The 23638-nt window shown below is 39.9% G+C and overlaps 1 protein-coding gene across 1 annotated transcript in view; it reads right to left on the bottom strand.

Annotated features, from left to right (window-relative positions):
• The window catches only part of LOC308701814 (natural killer cell receptor 2B4), a 31015-nt gene extending 8188 nt beyond the window's left edge, over positions 1–22827 (bottom strand). The window contains exon 1 of the mRNA XM_081384256.1: positions 22744–22827. The gene's annotated coding sequence lies outside the window, so the exon portion shown is untranslated. The remainder of the gene's footprint in view (positions 1–22743) is intronic.
• Between the last annotated feature and the right edge of the window lie 811 nt (positions 22828–23638).

Below are 23638 nucleotides of genomic sequence, written 5' to 3'. Positions count from 1 at the left end.
ACTATGTTTGGGGGGCGATCGAACTGCGTCGATCTTATGAGTACGGGCCCTGTGTGCAGGGCTGTGCTTGTGTGTAGGGATGGGCACAGAGAAGTGGGCATCAACACTACATTTATAGCACCATCGGCCTTGGCCGGGACACCAGAAAATACACTCTTTTCGGGATTTATCTGGGTAGCCGTAAAAACGGCTTTTGTGTGCAGGCAAGCGGGCAGCTGTGCGGGCTTGTGCTCTGCTGAGAACGCTGAAGCAGTCGCAATTCCTGGGACTGAGACAGCGGTGCGCTTTGGTGAGGGCCCGGTCGCAACGGGGCTTACACACCTGCGCTTTCCTAGGCGTGCTAGGATTTCTTTGGGGCTTCCGGCTTCAACACAACCCTTGGTCGCGGCCCGCGGTGAGTGGGGCGGCGGCTGGTAGAGCGAGAGCGAGGGCGTGAGCTGCGCTGCTGTCGCTGTGAGGGGGCGGCCGGGGGCTGAGGCTGTGAGCTCCGAGGGGCCTGTTTCTCACGGCCCGCTGCAGAACTGGAGCGCTTCGGCAGGAAGTGCTTGAACGCCTGTGACGCTTTCTGGGCTTCGGAAAATCTCTCCACGAACTCGGAGAGAGAAGATCCAAAGAGGCCAGCGGAGGATAGCGGGGCGTCGAGGAACGCGTTGCGCTCTGCATCAGCCATCTCCGTGAGCGTCAGCCACAAATGCCTCTCGGCTACGGTAGCGGAAGCCATACAGCGTCCCATGGCTTGTGCTGCAGCCTTGGTAGCGCGGAGGGAAAGATCCGACGCGCTTCTCAGGTCCGTGATGCAGATAGCTTCAGGTCCTATCTCGTCCAGTTTGCGGAGGAGATCGCCTTGGAAAACCTGAAGCGTGGCCATGGTGTGCAGCGCCGATGCCGCCTGCCCAGCGGCGGAGAAGATCCGCGCGAGCAGCGACGACGTCATGCGGCAGGCTTTTGACGGCAGCGCTGGCTTAGTCCGCCGTCCAGCAGAGGGCGGGCAAAGGTGGGCTGCTATCGCCTGTTCCACCGGCGGCAGAGTGAGGTAGCCTCGGTCCTGAGCATTATCCAGGGAGGAAAATGCTGGGGATACAGACGAACGTGTTCGTGCAGAAAAGGGAGCGTTCCAGGCCTTCGCCACTTCTTCATGAAGCTCAGGAAGAAACGGAGCGGGCTTAGACACAGGAGAAGTGCGCTCACCAGGGAGGAAGCTACCATCAAGCCGGGTGCGCGAGGGGAGTTCCGGTGCAGACCACTCGAGGCCGAGGCTCGCCGCGGCCAACGCGAGTACTCGCATGAGCTCCCCCTCGATGCTAGCTCTAGCCGACGGCTTTCGGGCAGGAGGCGTGAGATCCGCAGAGCTCGCCCAGTCCTCACTGCCTGAAGCTAGCAGAGAGCAGGAATCCTTATCGACCGACTCGACTTCAGAAACAACTTCCTCAGATGAAGCGGCGGCAGACTGCGGGCGCTGAGCATCGGGAAGTGCTTCGGGGGAAGCCGGCGAAGCTGGCGGGCGAGCCGGCGAGCTTTGTCGGGAAGAGGTGGGTTCCGGGGCCCGCTGCGAGCGGCGCTTCTTACGGCGCGGCACCGCGGCGGGGGGCGCAGGCTCGGAGAAGTGTGCCAGGCGAGTCCGCAGAGTCACCATCGGCAAAAGCTCGCAGTGAGGGCAGCCGCCGTCAGCGAGCGCGAGCGCTGCGTGATCTTCGCCCAGACAGGAGACGCAAATAACGTGGCGGTCTCCCTCGGTGAGCGGGGCTCGGCACGAGCCACAGGATGGCATCTTGAAAAAGACGCGGCTCTTTTAGGGGTGAGTGTTCGGGGAACACTGCACACACACACACAAAACAGAGCAGGTAAAGGATATGAAGCGCCGGAAAGCGCAGCAGGTACGGCAGTAGAGGCGGCGAAGGCCAGCGGCTTCAAGGGCTCGTCCCGCTGAAAAGCTTGCCTCGACGACGCTTGCTTCTTCGTGATCCAGCGATGCGTGAGCTTCGCTGAAGAGATGAAAATCAGTTGAATCAGCCTACTCGAGCTCCTTTTATAGGGGATGGCCACACCCGTTTCGGCGGGATGTGACGAGGAGCGCGCGAAGCGCTCTCATTGGTCTGATGTTGCATCAGCCCTCGCTCGATAGGCTCATGCAGTTGCCGCAGAACAGCCAATGAGTGAGCGAGCCGTCTCGCCATGGCTGTGCACTGCTGCAATGCGTTTTACAAATATGAAAATTAAGGATAATTTTGCTTCAGTATTTCGTGAAAAGAGACTTTTCCCGCAGCGTTTATTCAAACGCAGTACGAGAGAACTCTCGTAAGAGAACAGTCAGTTTTACTGTAAAGCTGTTTTATAGCAAAATGGATGTCAGACTGCATATTAACGGTTGGGCAAGATATTTTTTACCCACAAACTACACATGCAAACCAACCACAAACATCCATCCATTTGTTAACCCAACAGAACAAACCACATTCATCACATGACCTGTGTGTGTGTGTGTGTGTGTGTTATACTGACCAAAATACAGCTCACACCACAACAGGTTTGTGTTTGACTCCGTGCACTTTTGTTTTAATACGTTACGGTTTATAATTGAGCTGTTCTCAGATCTGAAGTATATTTGCATTTTTTTTTTCTTCCATATTCTTCATAAACTTGGCATCTGAATATTAGCATTAAAATGTATCAAGGTATCAAGTTGAGTTGACAAAACAATATTTTGAAAACTTTATAAGAATTGTTAATCTAGAAATAAGAATAATTATTTACTCTTCTTTTATAGTATCCTGCTCTTCTGCTTGATCTGGCTCTGACGTCACTCTGAACCGAAACAGCGACTGTAGCCACACCCACCAGAGCGCACACGACCAATCAGACGACAGCTTCAGTAAACCTCAACAGGAAACACAAACTGAAGCCCTGAAACTGAATATGTTCCAGCTGACTGTAACATGGACATACATTTTCTTTGAATAATAACACTTTTGTGTTTTGCTCCAGTTTATTTGTAGTTAGAATGTGACTGGTTTTGACAGGGTTGCGTGCGTGTGCGTGTGCGTGCGTGTGTGTGCGTGTGCGTGTGTGTGTGTGTGTGTGTGTGTGAGATGACAAACACAATCAGCCAACAGTGTGGTTAGCCTTTATGTCTTTCATGTGTGAATGTGACCACAGTCATATTTCCTATTTATGCTCATTAGACTTTTATCTTCTGTCTATAGAGTCCCAATATTACATATATTTTTGATTAACCTTTTATTTATTTAAAAGTTAACAGTATATTTTTCTCAGGTTTGCATTCAAGGCTTTTCATTTGCTTTCACATCCGCCAACCCGGAATAAAATAAATCTCTCACACTCTCTCACTCACACTCACACACACACACACACACACACACACACACACACACACACACACACACACACACTTTGTGGCTGTCACCTCCTCCACATGTTCCTTTCAGCAAATTGTCACACCTCTTTTTTAAAGCATTTTGCAGAAGTGTGAAGATAACTCCAGTAATGAGAGGATTTTGTGACACTTTAATTCAATAAGGCACATTGTTGAACATGGCACATTAGCATTAGATGAAATAATGGCTTTTATGTTGATGTGAAATATCTAGGCTAATACTTAGCATATCATCAAATATCACACACTTGTTGAGAACACCGATAGCCTACGCAAATGTTAACATCACAGAAGACAAAGAGGAAAGACTCGTCACTGGGTTAAAGTGCAGACCACTTGTCTAGATGCAACACTTTATAATAATCTCTTCATAATCACTATACTGAACAATATGACTAAAAGTGTACTCACCAATGATGTGTAGTCTGGTGGGATTGCTGAATTTTGGATCTGAGCCTGATGTGCTCATGCAGTAATAAACTCCTAACTCATCAATAGTGACATTATTTATGAACAGATGATGTTTAGAGTTCACTGAATATTTGTGGATGAATCTTTTATTGAAGTAAAACGGAGATGAGTTTGGAACAGAGCGCATTATCAAACCCGCAGAATCTTGAAGTTTTAGTAAAAACCAATAAACCTCTTCTTCATCAAGATCACAGTTTATGGTCACATTTTGCCCCAAATCTGTTAGTTGATCTGTTAAAGTCTCTGCAGCTCGACACCAAATGAGCAGATCTACAAGATTAAAAAAAATATATATATAAAAAAGAATCATGTTAATTTATAAGTATCCTCTTAAAACGCTGTCACATATTTTAATTCTTTATCATTATTATGCAACCAAGTTATGTATTGTAACCTTCACAGACGAGACGAGTTTTACTCAAAACAGTTTACTAGGCAGAGTTTCAGTGCAACAAAACTTCTTCATAAAGCGTGGGAGAAGGGAGTGGGAGAAAACTAGGTTTTCCTTCTTTCTTAGGTAGCTCCTTGTGACATCAAGTTTATATCTGGAAGGGAGGCAGAAGAGATGTAGGGTATGTGACGTTCGGCACCGAGGCTTCGACGCTTGTAAAAAAAACAAAAAACACATCACACATTTAAGCAGTGTATCGGAGCTTGATTCGTTTTGCCATAACCATGTGATCTGTGACGTCCGAAGCTTCGTTTCGACACACAACCACGTGACTGCTTCATATTCTGATTCAAAAATAGCGCAAACCCCTTGGCAGGTTTCGAGTGTCATTCACCTTCGGTAGTGAACTGAGACCGACTGAGACTGAAACAGAGAGTGAGCTCTTCTGAATTTTCAGCATGGAACCAGCCAAGAAAACAGGCCGTTCTGGCAGCATTTTCAGGTCGTATCAACAAATAAAGTAAGCTAATTAAGTGTGCTTGCTGAAAGCAGCACACTTATTGTTCTTCTTAAGTTTTCTTTTTATTATTATTATTATTCCCGGGAGAAAAATTTTGGCCAGCTCCTGCGCCTAGGCCCTTTGAGACAGAGACACCGTTCCAACTTTAAAATGTCCGGCCAATACCGGTGTAAGTTGCTCGCGAAGATGACATCACGAGTCCACGTCGTTCGTCCGTCATAGTGGATTGAACAGAAAGCGAAACTAAAGTTTCACAGGTCACAAATTTGGTCCGAACTTCACGAAACTAGATGTCCATGATCGTTGGACCAAGCCTCACAAAAGTTACTAGAAGGATTTTTGATTTTCGGAAGCATTTGCCCGTCACAGCCAAACGAAATCGGCGGCGTAGTCGCCAAAACAGGAAGTAGTTCATATTTCAGGAACGCTGTCACGTATCAAAACCAAACTTTGTACACAGTGGCGGTTCTACATTGAATTACACCCTGGGCGAGACCCCCTTCGAGCGCATCAAAGAACAATATTATGGTGAAATTAGATCTCGTGTTTGAGTTAAAACCGAATATTGTTAAGCATAGCAAGAATCATAGCAAAAAGGCTAACAAATAAGAGTTATACCCACCAATTGCCCCTTCATGACATGGATACCGTAATCATACAAAGAAAACATAGTTGCATTACTTTATCTTTCGCTCGTTTCTAAATTGGGCACCTGATGGCTGTCGACCTTTCTTGTCCATCTCTTAGGCTATTTGGCGCTTGACATCGACAATCAACAGATTTCCCCTGATTCCCCCCATACCAACTGACACTCACGAGTCACGACCAGAAGTCAAGACTAAACCAATTCACCTTGGTGGTGGTGACCAAGTAATCGTTTTGTATGACCTATTTTTATTAGCCATTCAAACCATTCAGAAAAACAAAAATGTGCAGGAAATATAGAGGCCTGTATTTATAATATTATGAATGAAATGTGCGTTATTTGGAAGAAAGTCGAGGTGTGACTGACTTAGATAACTATATGGACCCCCCTCCTTGTCCGTTCCATTTGGGAGAGACCCAGAGGTGAACTGTCATCCGCGCCCGCGCCAAAGCCGCGCCCCCTCCCTTTTCCCCTTCTCAACAAACAGCTTCTGTGCACGGCATCTTCTTAGTAAGCAAAGGGCGCCTGCAGCTTCAGGGGGCGCAAATTTGCTAATTCCCCACACAGTGAAATGATAGATAATAGAAAACTGTTTCGCGGCGCAGATTTTTTTTTTTTTTTCTGCTCGTGCCGGCTCGCGCCGCTCTCTCCTTTCCACAAGCGCTTGCTGTCTCGTGGCGCCTGTCGTTGCTATGCAACCATGAACTCCGATCTCCATGATGACAAGGAAGTATAAGAGATTTAATAAGAGATTTAATAATTTAAAAATATTTAATTGATTTCTAGTCCTTGCATTAGCTTTACTTCTAGATATATTTATGGAGATGAAAAATAATAAGCCGCCCTGTACAGCTATGATCAGGCAGGGTTTCCGCAAAAAGCATTAAAAGTCATTAAATGGATTTTGCGATAATTAAGGCCTTAAATGGCATTAAAAAGCATTAAATTGTAATCCTACAGGCATTAATTTTTTAATATGGTTTTTAAGAAAATGTTATATTATCAATTTATATGAATAGTCTTCATGATTAATCATTTTATTTGCTGTCGTCGCAAAATATGTACGTTAGTGTGATTAAAAACACGCGGAAACAGTTTGGTGATTGCCTCCGGCCGGAGCAAAGTTGCGGAGGTGGCGCGAGTAATTTTGGACAGCAGGAACAACAGGAATAAAACTAGACCAGAAAACTGGGAAAGTGCATGGAAGACAAACAATTTAGAACATGGTTGGTGGTCAAAATAAAGAAGGATTTTGCAGCGTTTGTAAAAAGGTATTTAAATTGGGTAGCTAATATGTATGGGAATCAATGGCGTAAAATCTCATATGCAGTCTGATGACAGCCACAGGTCGACGGTAAAAGGCAGACAGCAATTAACTGTGTAGTAGCGTTCCCTCATCAGCTCGACATCCGCTGTTGAAGCTCACTTTGCGTTTTTTAACGCGTTAACGCATGAGATTATTTTTTTTCCAGTTTAACGCGTTAAAATAAATTTTTGTCATCCCTTGGGTAGCGTTACATTATATGATCCCGCTCTTATTCATGTAAATGATTTTAAACGCGCTGCCTGCGAATGTCCTGTCTATGTAACACACACACACACACACACACACACACAGAGAGAGAGAGAAAGACCCGCGCCAGATCGTGCGCACAGACTGCGCACCAGAAAACGGTCCTCTTTCGTGCAACGAACATTAACACACAATTTTGCCAAAATGTCTGTTTTGTGAGTATCCTCATAAAATAAGAGAGGTCTTAAATTAGTGAAATAAAGTCTTTAATGAACGCAAAGAGTTGTGAGAGAATGAGGCGCGTGCAGGGCCGGATTAACAATTTCTTGTGCCCTGGGCAACAAGACTCAAGGCCCCCCGTAGTTAGGGGGGTTCGGGGGCATGCTCCCCCGAGAAAATTTGGATTTCTCTGACCTACATATGTGCAATTTAGGACTTTTGAAGGCCAAAAAATTATAAGAAATAGGCTAGCTTTAAAACCTTGTCATTAGATTATTTGTCTGCTCTCTCCTCATCTTCATATTTCTTATTCTCTCAGTATTCTTATATATACTGGCCTATTTCTACCTCTCCTAAAGCTGAACTTTGACTGATAGTCTTTTCATTTTCGTCTGTGTCAGTGACGAAAATAAACATAGGCTCAACTGATATTTATACGTTTTATGAATCATTTTCATAGACATGTTAATTTACTCAAGGCTACCAGGAAAGCTGTATCTGTAAAGTCAGTATTGACATTAGGAACCTTCTGCAAGCTTTGGGATTTGAAAACGTCTGTTTTTAAATCTTAAAAGTAATTTTAAATAATACAAATTATAGACTACGTTTAACGCAGTTGGTGGAATTGGCAGACGTTCCCTTAAGCATCGTGCGCTGTGGAAACGCGTCAAAGCATTCTCTATGGGATCAAATTCCCGCCAAATATATAGCGGTCACGTATAAAAACATAATAAGCGTGAATCAAAAATTTAAAAACACATGTAAAAATATATTGCACAAACTGAAAAAAATAATGCAAAATGATCAGAATAGCAAACAACGTGGTCACGGATCAAAATATAATAAGCGTGAATAAAGAAATAACAAGCATGAATAAAAACTTTAAACACATTAAAAGTTATTTTGCACAAAACTTAAACTTATGGTCATGCTTTGTTAAAAAGTATGGTTTTATTACTGTGTACTTTGTGCTTTCTTGCATTTTCTGCTCATATTTTACTCTTTTGTACGCTTGTGATGTTTTTCTCTTCGCTCTTCTTTCTATGTTCTGCGCTTGCTCTTCCCAATGTTGCAGTTCGAGTTTCATGTAAATTAGGGCGGGCTTAAGCGTCACCATTGGTCCACTAGTTCTAGATTGACAGATACTACTCTAGCCAATCAATCGAAGAGGGGAGTTGACGTCACACTAATGCGACTCGTGGTACAAGCTGTTTATGTTTGTACAATTTCTTCAATCCCATTATAATATACTAAAATGTTATTTTCTAATACTTTTATATACTGTTCAATTTCTTATTTGTGCTTTGATATGTGCATTTATTAAATTAATTATTTTCGCTTGGCATACCAGCGTGATTACGTCACCGCACACTTCAGTGGGTGGGGCGCGCCCGTGAAGCACTTCATTCTGAGTAAATATAACAACAAAGAAGCACTGCTGCACTCTCTTTTGTTTCATTTTTCTTTAATCATTATACTCTTTTTCAGGAGTGCTACACTTACAAGGGAAGACGGCAGTTCAATTTAACTTTACAAAGACTTTCAAGCAGTAAAGCTATCTGAACTCTGGACATAAATAATTAAATTCATTTTTTTTTTAGATACATGAGAATGTTAATGTGCACACAGGTAATTGGTGTTAAACAATATTACTTGGCTCATGATGCCAATATGTTAAGGCTGCTGTTAGCGAAACATCCTGCAATTATGAAACACTACAATTCGTCGCAAAAACTAAGTTAAAAACGGCCATTGTCTGAAGACTTTAGGACTTTGACCTGTCGCCGCTACGCATTGCCTACCTTTTTTTTATTAACCTCGCCAAATTTGACAAGATTATTGAAAATGATTGTGTTACAGAGAAGATATAGAGAAACCAGTTGAATTTAATACAGTCAGGGACGTGCACAGGGGGGTTGCTCAGGTTGCCCGGGCAACTGCCCATATGCCCTTCTTGACTCACGTTGCCCTTCCGAGGGGGAAAAAAATAAATAAATAAAAAGTACAATGGATGCAGAATTTCACGTAGGCCTAGATTAAAAAAAATCGCAAAGCCTCATTCAATTCCATTCGGGCACCGAAAGTGAAAGTCACTAGGGGAAGGGCAAACTCTGTTTACGTGGCTGCAGCGCTGCACGCGACCGGCACCTGAGCTGAGCCTGCATGAGCGGCCCTAGAAGGAGATTGTCGCGGTTGTCGGGTGAGACGACTCAACGTTGTCGGAAAAGGTGAGTTTGTGATGTATAACAAACGAACGATCATCATCAGGGTTCCAGACTGCGACCATTTTTTGAGAATGTGCGAGTTTTATGTGGTCACATTTGTGCGAGTGCATGGTCATGTACTACTCAGTTAAATTCACGCAAGAATTCCTGCATTGAACTTGTTTTAGCGCCCGCCAAAGTGAATTTTTGTCCCGCCAAAGTCTTATTTGATCGGTGAGTAATGTAGATGAACTGCTGCGCCTGTGACGGCGCATGTTTAACTGAAAGAACAAGCAGAGAGAGAGACCCGATTGCGCGCGCGCACTCTCTCTCTTCGGAGCCAGGCGAAAGTGTAAACAAGACTTCACCGTCTCCAAACTAAGCGCTGTCTTGCTCTCTCTCCCTCACACATATTAATCAAAATTAATCGATACGGTGGTAAAAGGTCGGAAGACCAAAAGTTTCATGTGGAGCATTCGGAGATTTGTTTTCCTGAATTACCGCTGGGTGTGAATTGTGCTAAATAAGTTTCCTTAACTTCTCTGAAAAGTGTTCCGGACATTCAGCTGACATAAAACAACACTTTAATTAAACGAAAAAAACTATCCAGTGATGAAATGTTTTCTGTGTTGACAGAAATCTTGGATGTCCATGTCCTAACTGCTGGGATAATCACACAAGGCGCATGACACGTCCAATTCGCGAACTAATGACTCATTTGAACCGATTCATTTTAATGAATGGCTAAAACAACTGATCTTTCCAACAGTGAACTCAGGAGACGTCTGAATCGGTGTATAACTAATCAGTAACACTTTACAATAAGGTTCTATTTATTACATAAATTACATAAAAAGTACAGTTTGCTTACTCAAGCTTAAGCTTTAAAATAAATAAAACCACTTGTTTTTTTGAAAAGCATACTACATTTTTTCCACACAGTGCTATCAAGAAGAACCGTTAAAGAATCGGATCGATAATCAGAATCGTCAGTGGCATTATTATTGATAAAATCTGTGTTATTATTAGTAGTAGTTAAGGTGATTGAGTGCTGTATTTCAGTGTTTTACTTCTTTGTGTATATATATTTTAATAAAGACCCTGTTATTCTCAGTCCTTCATATAGCCCATGGGGGGGGGGGGGGGGGGGCTTTTTTCAGGTCAGAGCAACTGCCCCTCAAAATTCCTGTGCACGTCCCTGAATACAGTGGTTTATTACAAACTTACTGTGTTTACTTACATAGCTACATAATTGCATATTACTTTAGAATTAATGTTTTAAATATAGCTTAAAATTTGAATACAGCAACATCTCCATCAGCGATAGGTAACGTTGTTTCTAGAGTGCCGCTGTCCTGCAGAGTTTAGCGTCAACTCCGATTAAAAACCTCACCTGTCTTAAATATCCTAAAGACGATGATTAGCTGGTTCAGGTGTGTTTGATTAGGGTTGAAGGAGCTAAACTCTGCACCCAGGAGTCAGGACCGACATTACACATCCTTGTTATTGATTAAATATGATTTTAAATATGAAAGTAAAACGGCCAGTAGGTGGTGGCTGCTTGGAGAAGATCGACGTTCGCGGTGCCAGGTCCAGTGCATTAGAGGTGAATGATGGATCATCAGACAGGCATAACTGTAACAGGTCGTTGTTAGGATGACGAATTTAACTATACCATATTGCCAGGTATACGTATACCGGCAACAGTTTGAGTTGCAGGCACACATGCAGTTTAAAGGTGTCCTGTTGATGGTCGTCTTCCCCTGTATAACAAGTAAGCATCAGTAGCCACGAGTCGCATTGGTGTGACGTCAACTCCCCTCTTCGATTGATTGGCTAGAGGAGTATCTGTCAATCTAGAACTAGTGGACCAATGGTGACGCTTAAGCCCGCCCTAATTTACATGAAACTCGAACTGCAACATTTGGAAGAGCATGCAAGCGCAGAACATAGAAAGAAGAGCGAAGAGAAAAACATCACAAGCGTACAAAAGAGTAAAATATGAGCAGAAAATGCAAGAAAGCACAAAGTACACAGTAATAAAACCATACTTTTTAACAAAGCATGACCATAAGTTTAAGTTTTGTGCAAAATAACTTTTAATGTGTTTAAAGTTTTTATTCATGCTTGTTATTTCTTTATTCACGCTTATTATATTTTGATCCGTGACCACGTTGTTTGCTATTCTGATCATTTTGCATTATTTTTTTCAGTTTGTGCAATATATTTTTACATGTGTTTTTAAATTTTTGATTTACGCTTATTATTTTTTTATACGCGACCGCTATATATTTGGCGGGAATTTGATCCCATAATTCTCAGGTATAATTATGCAGCATTAATGCACGAATGATTTTGAACGAATATTTCATCATGCCGATATACAATGGTCACATAATGTTAAAACTAATCTTGCTATTGATATCTTTGCTAGACTACCGACCCTATAGAACAAATGTCCGGCTAATATTGAAACTGAAACGAATTTCACCGCGCTCAACCAGTGGGAGTGCATTTCACGAATTAGTAATCGCTGGCGTTCAGCGGGGAGGGAGGAAAGTCTGCGTGAACCCGCGTAGATGCACTTTATGCAGTGAAGAAGATCGTAAAGAGTTTGATAACTTTATTAAATTTCTGTGTATTTCCTACCTGTCAGGGCCCCCTAGATGTCATGGGCCCCTGGGCAAGTGCCCAGTTGCCCTAATGATTAATCCGGCCCTGGGCGCGTGTTATGGCGCTTTTCCACTGCATGGTACGGCACGGTTCGGCTCGGTACGGTTCGACTCGGCGCGGAACGGTTCGGCTCGCTTCGCTTTTCCACTGCGTGGTACGACTCGACTCGGTACGGCACGGTTCGGTTCGCTTTAGCTCGGTTGCTTTTCCATTGCAGTTAGTACCGCTTCAAACTGGGTGGGACTGATCGTTATAGTTGCCGCCTCTACTGCCATGACATCATCGTAAACGCGCCACATTTCAAACGCACAACACAGGGGATGGTGCTCTTGATTCTCGGCATGTGGATGTTTTTAAATTAAATTAAACATTCTTATAATGGTTTACTATATGGAATGAAAATTCTTAACGTGTAATTAAACGTTGCGTTCATATTCTGGGCTCATCTGGTTTTTTGTACATAGCAAGCATAGCCTACTTTGTTATGATTTTAGTATCATAATGATTAATAAATGCACGCACAATTATCCGTGAACTTGATTTGAACAAATGCCTTACAACTTGTGTGTGCAAAATTCAGAATTAAATAAATGTGCAGCAATCTTTACAAATAGAGAGTCTAGGCCTAATGTACTGTTTTAAACTAGCCTACTGCCATAAAAAAGCGCATTTAGTTAATGTTGTTATTTTTTTCCATCTGCCTATGTTGATTATGAAAAGTGAACAGCACGAGTAGAGAGACATGGAGCAAGCAGGCGCGCAGATGGCACTGGGGACGGGGGGGACATGACCCCCCCAGATTCATAGTGACCCGATCCGTCCCCCGCCCTCACTATCCCAAACGCGACAAAAATCGGTAAAACAGGGGATTAATCAGTGTTTTCGCTATACATTATGTGTAGGCTATACACTATACATAAACGTGTTTTTGCAAAACAAATTTAAATCCGATCTTCAATTCCCGCGCTTGGCACGCTATAGGCCTATACATATTTAATGGAGTGCGCGTCACCGAAAGTAACCAATATGAGCTGCATTTTATTGATCATCAGCTAAAAATTCTAAATTATAGACCGCAATAAGAGAGAGCAGTAACAGCCCTGGTAAGATCATTTCATTTCTTTACTTATAATGATGATGATTGTGTGTTAAGCGTCTGTGACTTACTTTCACTTTGATTTGTGATAGTTTGCACGTTTGAGTTCAGCCTCTCGTCTGCGGCGATGCTGTTCCAGTAGCATCGCCATATCTGGCTATAACATTACATATAGCCTATAACACGCTCTCACACGTTTATTTTTTATCATTTTTGGGAGGAGTAAAATTTACATATACGGTTTCAACAACCAGATGCATTTACACTTGTCCAGTTTCGTCTGGGATGCGGACCAGACCTCCTCCTGAAGTGGTTTGAGCGCTCGGATTCAAATCTGTCTCGAATGCGTTTCGGAGGGCATTTACACCTGGTCTTTTCACGATCGGATAGCTACCGATCACAGAAAACGCATGAAGTGGCCAGGTGTAAACAGCCCCTATTTCTAAACTGAGCCGGTGATTTTCTGAACTGAAAAAAAATGACTGTATAAATGTCATATAAAGGCGATGAAGAGACACAAAAAAATCACCTCGTTTTTTCAAAAACCAAACAATTAGTATTATTATTATTTGCACATAGGTTCTTTGCTTTTTTTGTTCATAATGATAGACTTTGTATGCTGAGATAAGCAAATGATTAAAAAAACATACTTTGCTGAAGACATGAAGTTTTTGGTGGGTGATTGGCATACTAGTCAAATAACAGTCTGATCATGCATTGCTAGTGGTGATCAGGTAGGCTTTTGTTTACCTTTGGTCATTGTTGTTTATCCATGATTTTAAATAACAATCCCCCAATGGCTTTTTAATGCAAATCATTAGCCCAGATTATGCAAAGTTACTACTTGAGCACTAGTTAAAGCCCATATTACGCAAATAACGAATTGAGTTTAAATCATTTGCTGACAGCTTGGTCCCCCCCAGTTAAAAAATTCTATCTGCGCCCCTGGGAGCAAGTCGGACATAATTTTGACCACTTCATTAAGTTTTGTTTTGTAGAAAACATTTCTTTAAAGTGAATTTCGTTTTGTATAAATTGTATCTTAATTTTAATAATTTTTTTATCAAAATAAATAAGAAGCAAAATAGACAATTTAATCATTGAGGCGCCCGAGCAGTCACTTGCATTGTACGTTAACTGGAGCGCATCTCATCCTCAAATACACAAAGCTTGAAATGTCTTTAAACGAAATAATTCAAAACAAAAAGAAATAGGCTACTCTCTTATGTAATCCATTATGTGCATTTCTCTCTATAGGCGCGTTTACTACGAATATGGCGATCGGCAACTTCATCTTTGCCATGCACAGACACTGACAGAAAACACTATTTTATAAATAAAAATCAGTGCATGCGTTTTAATAAAATTAAAACTTTAATTGTGATCATTAAAATAATTGAATATTAAATATTGTGTGGCCAAGTTTTGCTCATTTATTAATAGTAGCCTATATATATATAGGCTATATATAGGCGTAATTTTATTAAATTGAACAAGCGCAAAATTCAGCATTCAATCAAATATTCAAAAAGACTTAATAATAATGTTATTTCAACATAATATCTCGTTATTTCGACATAATGTGCGTGCAACAAGCAAGACGTGCATTTGTAAATCCGTGGACGCGTGCATTTATTTTTAATTATAAAATAGTGTTTTCTGTCAGTGTCTGGCAAAGATGAAGTTGACGATCGCCACGCGCCTATAGAGAGAAATAACATTATTATTAAGTCTTTTTGAATATTTGATTGCAGAATTTTGCGCTTGTTAAATTTAATAAAATTACAACTTGTGATCATTAAAATAATTGAATATTAAATATTTTGTGGCCAAGTTTTGCTAATTTATATATACCCAGATAGCAATTACATGTGGGCCACATGTGGGTATTATCAGGCACATATGGCCTAGATGTGGCATGGCTGAACAGATATGGGCCAAATCGTAGCCATATTTGTTTTGCCATAACTTTAAAATCCGCGGGAAATGCTCTCTTGGTTCACAACTGATTTTGAGGTATATGGCCCAGATAACAACGAACACATGAGGACCATATGTGGTTGAGCTATGGCACACAGTGAGAAACACCGACTTGTGGTAAACATTTGGCTTATACGTGGAAAAACACAGGAATAATGAAATCAAGTGCGGCAAACATCCGCCGTTCCACACCTCAGGTTGCTCTGCATCTTCCCTCCTATTGGTGGAGTGAGACTACGGCGCGAGTTTGACTGCGACGCTGGCCAGCTGACGCCTTTTACTCTGCTTTCCTCACGACTGTGTACATTCAGGTAAGTGATGTTTTGGCATTTTAAAGTCATATAAATGAAATATACAGCATTATGTGTCAATATTGCATGTTATTATGCGTTTAGTTATTCATTCCATCGAGGAAGGGGTTGAACTAGCTAATATTTTCTTCAGTTTACTGCTATAACTTACAATAAAGTTTAATGTAACTTAACCGTTAACTTAGGCTATAGCAGTTCGCTGGTTTGCCGTTTTAAATTAAGATGTTTTTGTTTATAAATCAACAGCTCACTGTCGTACACAATAAAATAGTATAGTTTGTCATTGTGTTGTAGCCTATTTGTGAATTAAGGCGACGCGGTCCCAATGTCGGTGTTGGTGTTACTGTTTGTCAGAAAACCTAAATCCTAATTTGTGTTCACAATCATTCAACTAATCATAATAATATAAAAATGACAAGAATAAACACATTAATACGTGTGCATTATTGTATGTATCTTTATTTAACTCTGAAATGATATTCAACCAAGACTTTTTCTCATGACCTTTCCCTCTTTAAAATTAAAGTTGTAATGTTAACGTTAGGCTATTAGTGTCAAGTCACAATACCAAAATTATGACTTTCGATACAATACCTGAACATTAACATGAACTAATAATGAACTGCACTTCTACTGCATATATTAATATGTGTTAATGTTAATTTCAACATTTACTAACACATTCAATATAAAAAAATTGTACTTGTTAACTTTAGTATGCACTGTGAACTAACATGAACAAACAATGAATTGCTGTATTTCTGTTAACTATCAATTAATTGAGCAGCCATTCACTGCCATTATAAAGCTTGGAAGAGGCAGGACATTTTTATAATTACTCTAATTTCTCACGATATAGTTTATATACCATGCTATGGTATACTGTCATACCACCCAGCCCTAATGTGTGGTATGGGTGGGGCAATGACAATAATTTCCATATTAAAAACCTAGAAAATATGGTTTCAGATGGAGTAAATAATAGTTTATAGTTCATTTTTGAATATAAAAGCACTTTCATTTCAGGGTGGGGGTGGTCTATTTAAATGCATATTTCAACCACTTACACAATGTTTTTTTTTTCCTATCAGATTACCTATGTGGGTTTGGTTGGTGGCTCTGACCTGGATAACACCGTGTGGAGAGTGCTGAAAGGCACTTTTACAACTGCTGTGGCACGTTATGAATCGGAGAGAAGTCAATGGGAAGATTGGTGTCCAACGCCTGGTCGTAAAGGAAGTTGTCATTGGTGAGACCTTTTTTAGAAGTCACTTTTATTTGTATTGCACTTTGCACAATTCACAACTTTTCAAAACCGCTTTACAGAACATTGTATTTTTATTTCTGTTATCTCAGTATCGAACCAAACAACTTTTTTTGTCATTACCTGATCACATCCGTGGCTCACTTAGCCTAAGTGACTGCATTTTTTTATTTAGAAGTTTTATGTTTTGTTTTTAAAGAAAGTTATTTTTTATATATTGCGAATCATATTGTTTCAATCATACATTTTAAAGCTGTAATCACAATATAAGATTATCATTCTGTCAAAGTCTCATACCAGCGCATGCCTACAACTTTCTGTATTTAGTTCATTATCACTGTGTATTTAAAAGGTTAGTTTACCCAAAAATGAAAATTCTGTCAGTAATTACTCACCCATGTTGTTCCACCCCCGTAAGACCTTCGTTCATCTTCGGAACACAAATTAAGATATTTATGATGAAATCTGAGAGCTGTCTCACTCCTCCATAGGCTTCTCTGTTATTGAAACTTGCCAGCCCAGAAAGTTAGTAAAGACATTGTTAAAATAGTCCAAGAATACAGTGGCTGAACCTTAAGTTTATCAAGTGTCGAAAATACTTTTTGTGCGCAAAACAAGCTAAAATAAAGACTTTATTCAATGTAGTGTAACAGCACAGCACTTCTGTGTTGTACGTCAGAACGTAGGCTCACGACTGGCCAGCATCCCACACATGACCAGCGTCGGCCAATAGTGAGTCTACGCTCTGACGTACAACCCAGGAGTTGGAAAAACTTGAGGGTAATTACAGATAGAATTTTCATTTTTGGGTGAACTAACCCTTTATGTTCCTCCTTGCATTCAGTACTTGGCCCATTATTGTTTGTGTGTTTCTGCTTCCAAATTGTCTCGCATCATTGCAGATTATTTTGTGTTAGTAAAAACACTTATTTTTGTAGACTCTGTCTTTGGACTCAAACATGACATTAATGCTATCTGTGTTGGTGTGTTTTTACATTAGAGTGTGCATGTCTTTTTTTTTTAAAAAAGAAGCAGAATACATGCAGTGATGTAAATTTTATCCGGTTGTTGGTGCAAAAGTATTCTAAAAATCGAAATAATTTGTCATAAGGAATTACGGTATAATTCTGGCCCACATATTGAAAAATACAATTTGCAATTCCTTTTGAAAATTTACTGGAAAAAAACTTTCATACACTGGTAATTCAGATGTGTTTAATTTGTTAATAATTGCAATTAAAATATTAAAGGATATTTACATTAATGATTTTTTGTATTATCCTGCAGCTCTAGCTTCCAGGTTGTATTGCTGCTAACATTATTTAAATTCTTCTTTATTGCAGGTGCAGTCAGGCAGAATCCCCATACTAGAAAAGGTCAACGCATTGCCGACCGTCATTGGAGACTTCTCTGCACATCAACACACTTCTCAACTCTTTACCTTTCAAGTTTGCTTTAACTTTCTCAATTTCTCTTTAAAGTTCTCTTTACCAACTGTGATTTATTTGTATTACTCTCATTGGACTAATTAAACATAACATTAATACAAGCTTTGATCGAGTGTTTCGAACTTTGTTGTAAAAAATTAGCTTTGAATGCTATTTATATTATTAATTTGTATTCTTGAATGTTTTCAACTGAATTCTACTTAAAATAAGTACAACTGAGTAGCTGTAATTCTATGTATTCTTAAATGTTTTCAACTGAATACTACTGTAATTATTAAATTCAACTCTGTTGCTGTAATTATATTTATTTTGATAAATGTTTTCAACTGAATACTACTGTTATTATTCAACTCTTGCTGTAATTATATTTATTTTTATGAAATGTTTTCAACTGAATACTGCTGTAATTAAGTACAACACTTTAGCTGTAATTATTTAAATGCTTGTCAAAATAAATAGTTTTGAGTCCATTTGTTGTTGAGTGTTTAATTTACCTGTGAGTTAAGGCTTTAAATACTGTCAGCTGCATGTGGGCCACATAAGGGCCGTTAGATTTTAACAGAACTCAACCGTACTAAAGTTGCATACCAGGCCCACATATGGGCCACATGAATTTGTAGTATTTGGCTCATGTTTGGTGGAGTTATGGCAGTCCTTTGGTTCAGTTCTGGCAAAGGAGATGTGGGCCATATTTGGGCCGGCAAACACAAACTAATCTGGGCCACAGCTCAGCTGTTTATCTGGCCCACATCTGTGCCAAAGGTAATTTGCTGACTGGGATATATATATATATATATATATATATATATATATATATATATATATATATATATATATATATATATATATATATATATATATATATATATATATACACATACATACACACACACATATGTGCGTTAAAAATGATCCGGCGCCGCCCCTGACTGCAAGAAACAGTTTGCAAGAAACTTTTTAACTGCAAGAAACTACAGCGTTGGCTGTTGTCTACTGGCTATTTGAATCTAGCGGGTTTGTCTCGTGCATGGTCTCGTGTCGCAAATACAATGACACTGGTAGTGACGATTCTGTCTGACCAATCAGTGATCTGCAGTGTTTTCACGTCACATTTTAGTACCGGTACGGTACGCTTGGAACCTCAACAGAGGTGGTACCATTTAAAGCGAGCCGAAGCGAGCCGTACCGTACCGTACCATGCAGTGGAAATGCGCCATAAGTGAGCCGTACCGAACCGAGCCGTACCGTACCATGCAATGGAAAAGCGCCAAAGCGTGCCGTACCGAACCGTGCCGTACCGTACCATGCAGTGGAAAAGCGCCATTAGATCCGTGTTTCTGTCAGCAGCTGCTCTTAAAGGGACAGCAGCCAATAAAGCTTTCTGTCATCAAAGTTAATCACAGAACAAAGGCATCAGAGAAAATTACTCACTGCTATTGACTAAAGAACTCTTGTAGCTTTAATAAGCATTAGTCTATATTTAATCTATAATTTATGCTGTGCAGACTGTTTGATAATGTATGTTAGACAAGAAGGCCAAAGGTAAATATGACATTTATTAAAAGGTTTATGTGAGGATTGTTTAAGTTCACTTAAATTAAAAGTTGTCATATTTTTTTTTGAAGCCTAATGTTAAAAACTTGATAGCTTTTAATTACACTGTAATGTTGGATGGCTATAATTAATGTTTAAAATTAGGGGGGAGAAATCATTTTTATCCAGATATCAGTAGCTGTATTAGTATCAGTGAGACTGGCCTTTATGTTGTCTCTACATTCATTTGTAGGTTAACTGTGAAATGATTACATTATAAAATATATAAACCTAAACAAATGTAAGTGTTTTAACTACGGAAAAAACGTGTGATTAATTAAGTTAAAAAAATAAAACTAATATATATATATATATATATATATATATATATATATATATATATATATACATACATGCATACATACATACATACATACATACATACATACATACGTATACATAATATCCGTGGTTAATCGTGGGTCGTGTATGGCATTAAAAATAAAAAAATGGCATTAAAATTAAATTGAAGATCCCTTCAGAAACCCTGTCAGCTGTTCGGCCGAGCATTCAATGTTGTTACGCTGCAAGCTGATCATTTGGTTCGTTGCTGCCGCGCTCTATCACTCGCACACCATAAAGAGCAAATTGTTTTTTAATGTTTCAATTTCGTGATTAAAATGACATAATTTGGAAGCGGATAATTTCTTCACAAACAGCTCATTATGACTCAATGTTAGAATGCTGCACCTACACTCAATAGTGTGAATAAGATCAGCAACGCAGACCACTGCAATGACAGTGTGAAACATATGATCTGTCTACGGCCAGGGCTCAGCGGAGGACAGAAAATGGCGGTCCAGCGCTGATTGAGGAATTAAATTCAAAAATAAAAGACAGTTTGACATTTTTTTTTTCTCGCATCTGTAAATTTATTTTTTAATCATTTGTTCTGAGATGAAGCGAATATATTTGTGCGGGAATTTCTCACACTATAAAAGCTAACCTTGCGGGAATGGTTTAAATTATGTGCAATCCCCACATTCCTGCACCGAAATTCAAGCCCTGAAATGGCAGCGGGATGTGTAACTCTAGCATATGGCGCATATGTCATATAAAGTTAGGCAAGGCCAAACAGCGTTATCCATGTTGTTGCGATTGTATCGCTAGAGTAAGCTAATAGTGAAACTGATAGCGTTCTTCATTTAATTACAATATGAGGACTGACGGTAGGCTATAAAAATCAGCGTTTCTGTGTAGGTGATGACAACCATCTTGACAGCAGCAATCAAAGCATCACTAATTACGGTTGACCTTAATTTGAGATAGTAAATTTGTTCCTAATCAAAGGGAACACTCAACCACAGAACAGCTGGGTGAGTTTTGTATTGGCTTATCGGATACAGTAAATGAAGACTGTCAACTTCTTTTCAATACTATTTCATCACCCAAAACACTCCCACTCTCTGCTGTATATTCATAACCAATTATTTCAAAACCAACAACCAAGCCACATAAACAATGCCATTGGCACTAGTCTACATTGCAGACATGTCTCTTAATGCACATAACTTTTCACCTTTTTGCACAATCTTGAATCTTGTACTATTGTTGAAATTCTCACATCAAGCAAACTTCAACACACCCTTCTCCACTACCTGCTAACGTTAGTGCACCGCACCCGAGCAAGCACACTTTGCAGTTCCTCCGGAAATGCATTTTTCTAGTTAGAATTGTTTATTATATTTTGATTTTAAAATGAATTGTGATTCACGAATTTATATAAAATAAATATAAGAATTAATTATAATGTAAATTGATATTTACATGTAATTTTATGCATATTCAGTGTATAATAAAAAATATATTATGTTAAATAATAGGCCTACATTATGTATATGAAAAATAAAGTTCTCCAGTTAATACATGTGACCTCCTTCTGTAGGTTGAGTGCCTAATGTTCTCAACAGCTTTCTTATAATAACACATTGTCAATGTTGAGACATTTTAGAGCTAAACATGAAAACACATCTTCTGGAAGTGGACCAACAAAGTAGCAACCAAGGTATACTTCTGATCAGTCATTCATTTATTTGTTTGTCAATTTCTGTATTTATAATGAGGTATCTTAAATAGTGCATAGTTATGTAATACTTAGTCAGTTATATTTTAAATATTTTACTGTATTGCAGGGATCAGAAAACAAATGATTGATGGGGCCTTGGTTAACATGATTGTTAAAGATTACCAGCCATTTTCAGTTGTTGAAGATGCTGGCTTTAAGGAGTTTGTAGGAATGTTGGATCCAAACTACATTATTCCATCCCGCCAGTCATTAAAGAAAATGGTAAAAGGCAAAAGAAGAAGTGAACAAGGCCAGAGCTACAAGCCTCACATCCGATAAGATCCCCTGCATTTTTGGGCTACTCAAAAGGGTGTCTATCCGCATCTTCATTGTCTTGCCCTGGAATTTTTTATGCACTCCTGCCTCCTCAGTCCCATGTGAGAGAATATTCTCAAAGGCAGGGGAAGTAGTAAAGAAAAAAAGAAATAGACTTAGCCCTCACACTGTTGAACAAGTCCTGTTCCTTAATAAAAATCTTTAATTTCTTCAATTACCCAACTCCCCAGTTCACAAGCACTTTCACTACCCAGCACTTCACCATTCCACATTGGTTTTCTTTGCTTTTGATTATATATGCCTATATGAGCCTTGCCTATGAACTCATAGGTTTAGGACTACGGCTGAAGTTTTAAGGCTGCATTTGTTGAACAGAGCAGAGTTAATTTCTCCTATGTATTAATTTTTTCATAAATTAATTCATAGACTCATTTATTCATACATTGTGTAAACATCAACACTAACAATGATGTGTAAATATAAAAAATATATATATATAAAAAAAAAAAATTGTTGCTTTTCCACCTTTTGACCACAAGATGTCGTTAGTGTGCACCGTGTTGAAAAGCTTCAAGTAATGAACCAATTTACGATACACTTGAGGGGAAATCCTCAGTGCTTCACAAAGCTTCATTTCACCATCACTAATGTAGGATTATCAAAGATTGTTCAGGCTACTCACATCCTCCTCTAGGCCTCTATCCTCCAGAACAGGGCAGTATAACATCCAGCACTCAGTGTCTGATCTCCTCCTCTGTTCTCCTCCTACTGTGGTTGCTTAGCTCTCTTTTATGTAAGTGCTAATTGGCCCAACAGCCTGCAGCGGAGGCTCCCTGCCAGAGGGGGAAATTGTGCACACCTGTGTTGGAGCTATCCTTGGTCCTGAACCTCACGGTGCAGCCCTGACCTTTTGTCTTCCTCTGATGGTGCTCTCCATGGTGCTGCAGGTGATTGTGCTGTGTTGTGAGGGGCCATGTTTCCTTCTGGCTACCATAGTATCAAGAGAAATCAATATAGTGCAGTGTGTCCAAACATTTGACTGAATACATGAAATAAAGTTACAGGAATAAAGCACATGAAAAGCTGTTCAAAATACTCAAAGATACTTACAGAGATAAAGCTGAATAATCATGGTGTAGTTGTAAATAAACACTTGAATATGAAACCCGGGTCCCTCGAATGCATTTCATCCATCATCTGCATTTCATAAGTGACTGAGTGGAGATATTACATAGTATACACCTAGATATTTATAGAAAAACATTGGGGAGCAAAATTTATTTTTAGTTATTATTATGAGTCAGAAAAAAACTTGAATAGAGACAAAGAATTAATAAAACATTGCAGTTAATATTAAGGCATCCAAACCCTGAAGATGAGCTTATTTTGACAGGAGAGCACCTAGGGGAAGGAAGGCCTTCTTTAAGAGAGATGGCCAAGCAAGTTGAGAGAGGGGCATGTGATTTGATCAAGGCTGCGTTCCAGTCCAAAATTGTCATGCCCTTCACTTGCTAACTTCCCTTCGTCTCGTTCACTCGGATGTACGTCATTGCGAGTGCCCACTACTGGCGGAAACT

The sequence above is a fragment of the Scardinius erythrophthalmus genome (genome assembly GCF_964197995.2).
Source record: "Scardinius erythrophthalmus genome assembly, chromosome: 14".
NCBI lineage: Eukaryota > Metazoa > Chordata > Actinopteri > Cypriniformes > Leuciscidae > Scardinius > Scardinius erythrophthalmus.
This window is presented reverse-complemented; position numbering and strand designations above follow the sequence as displayed.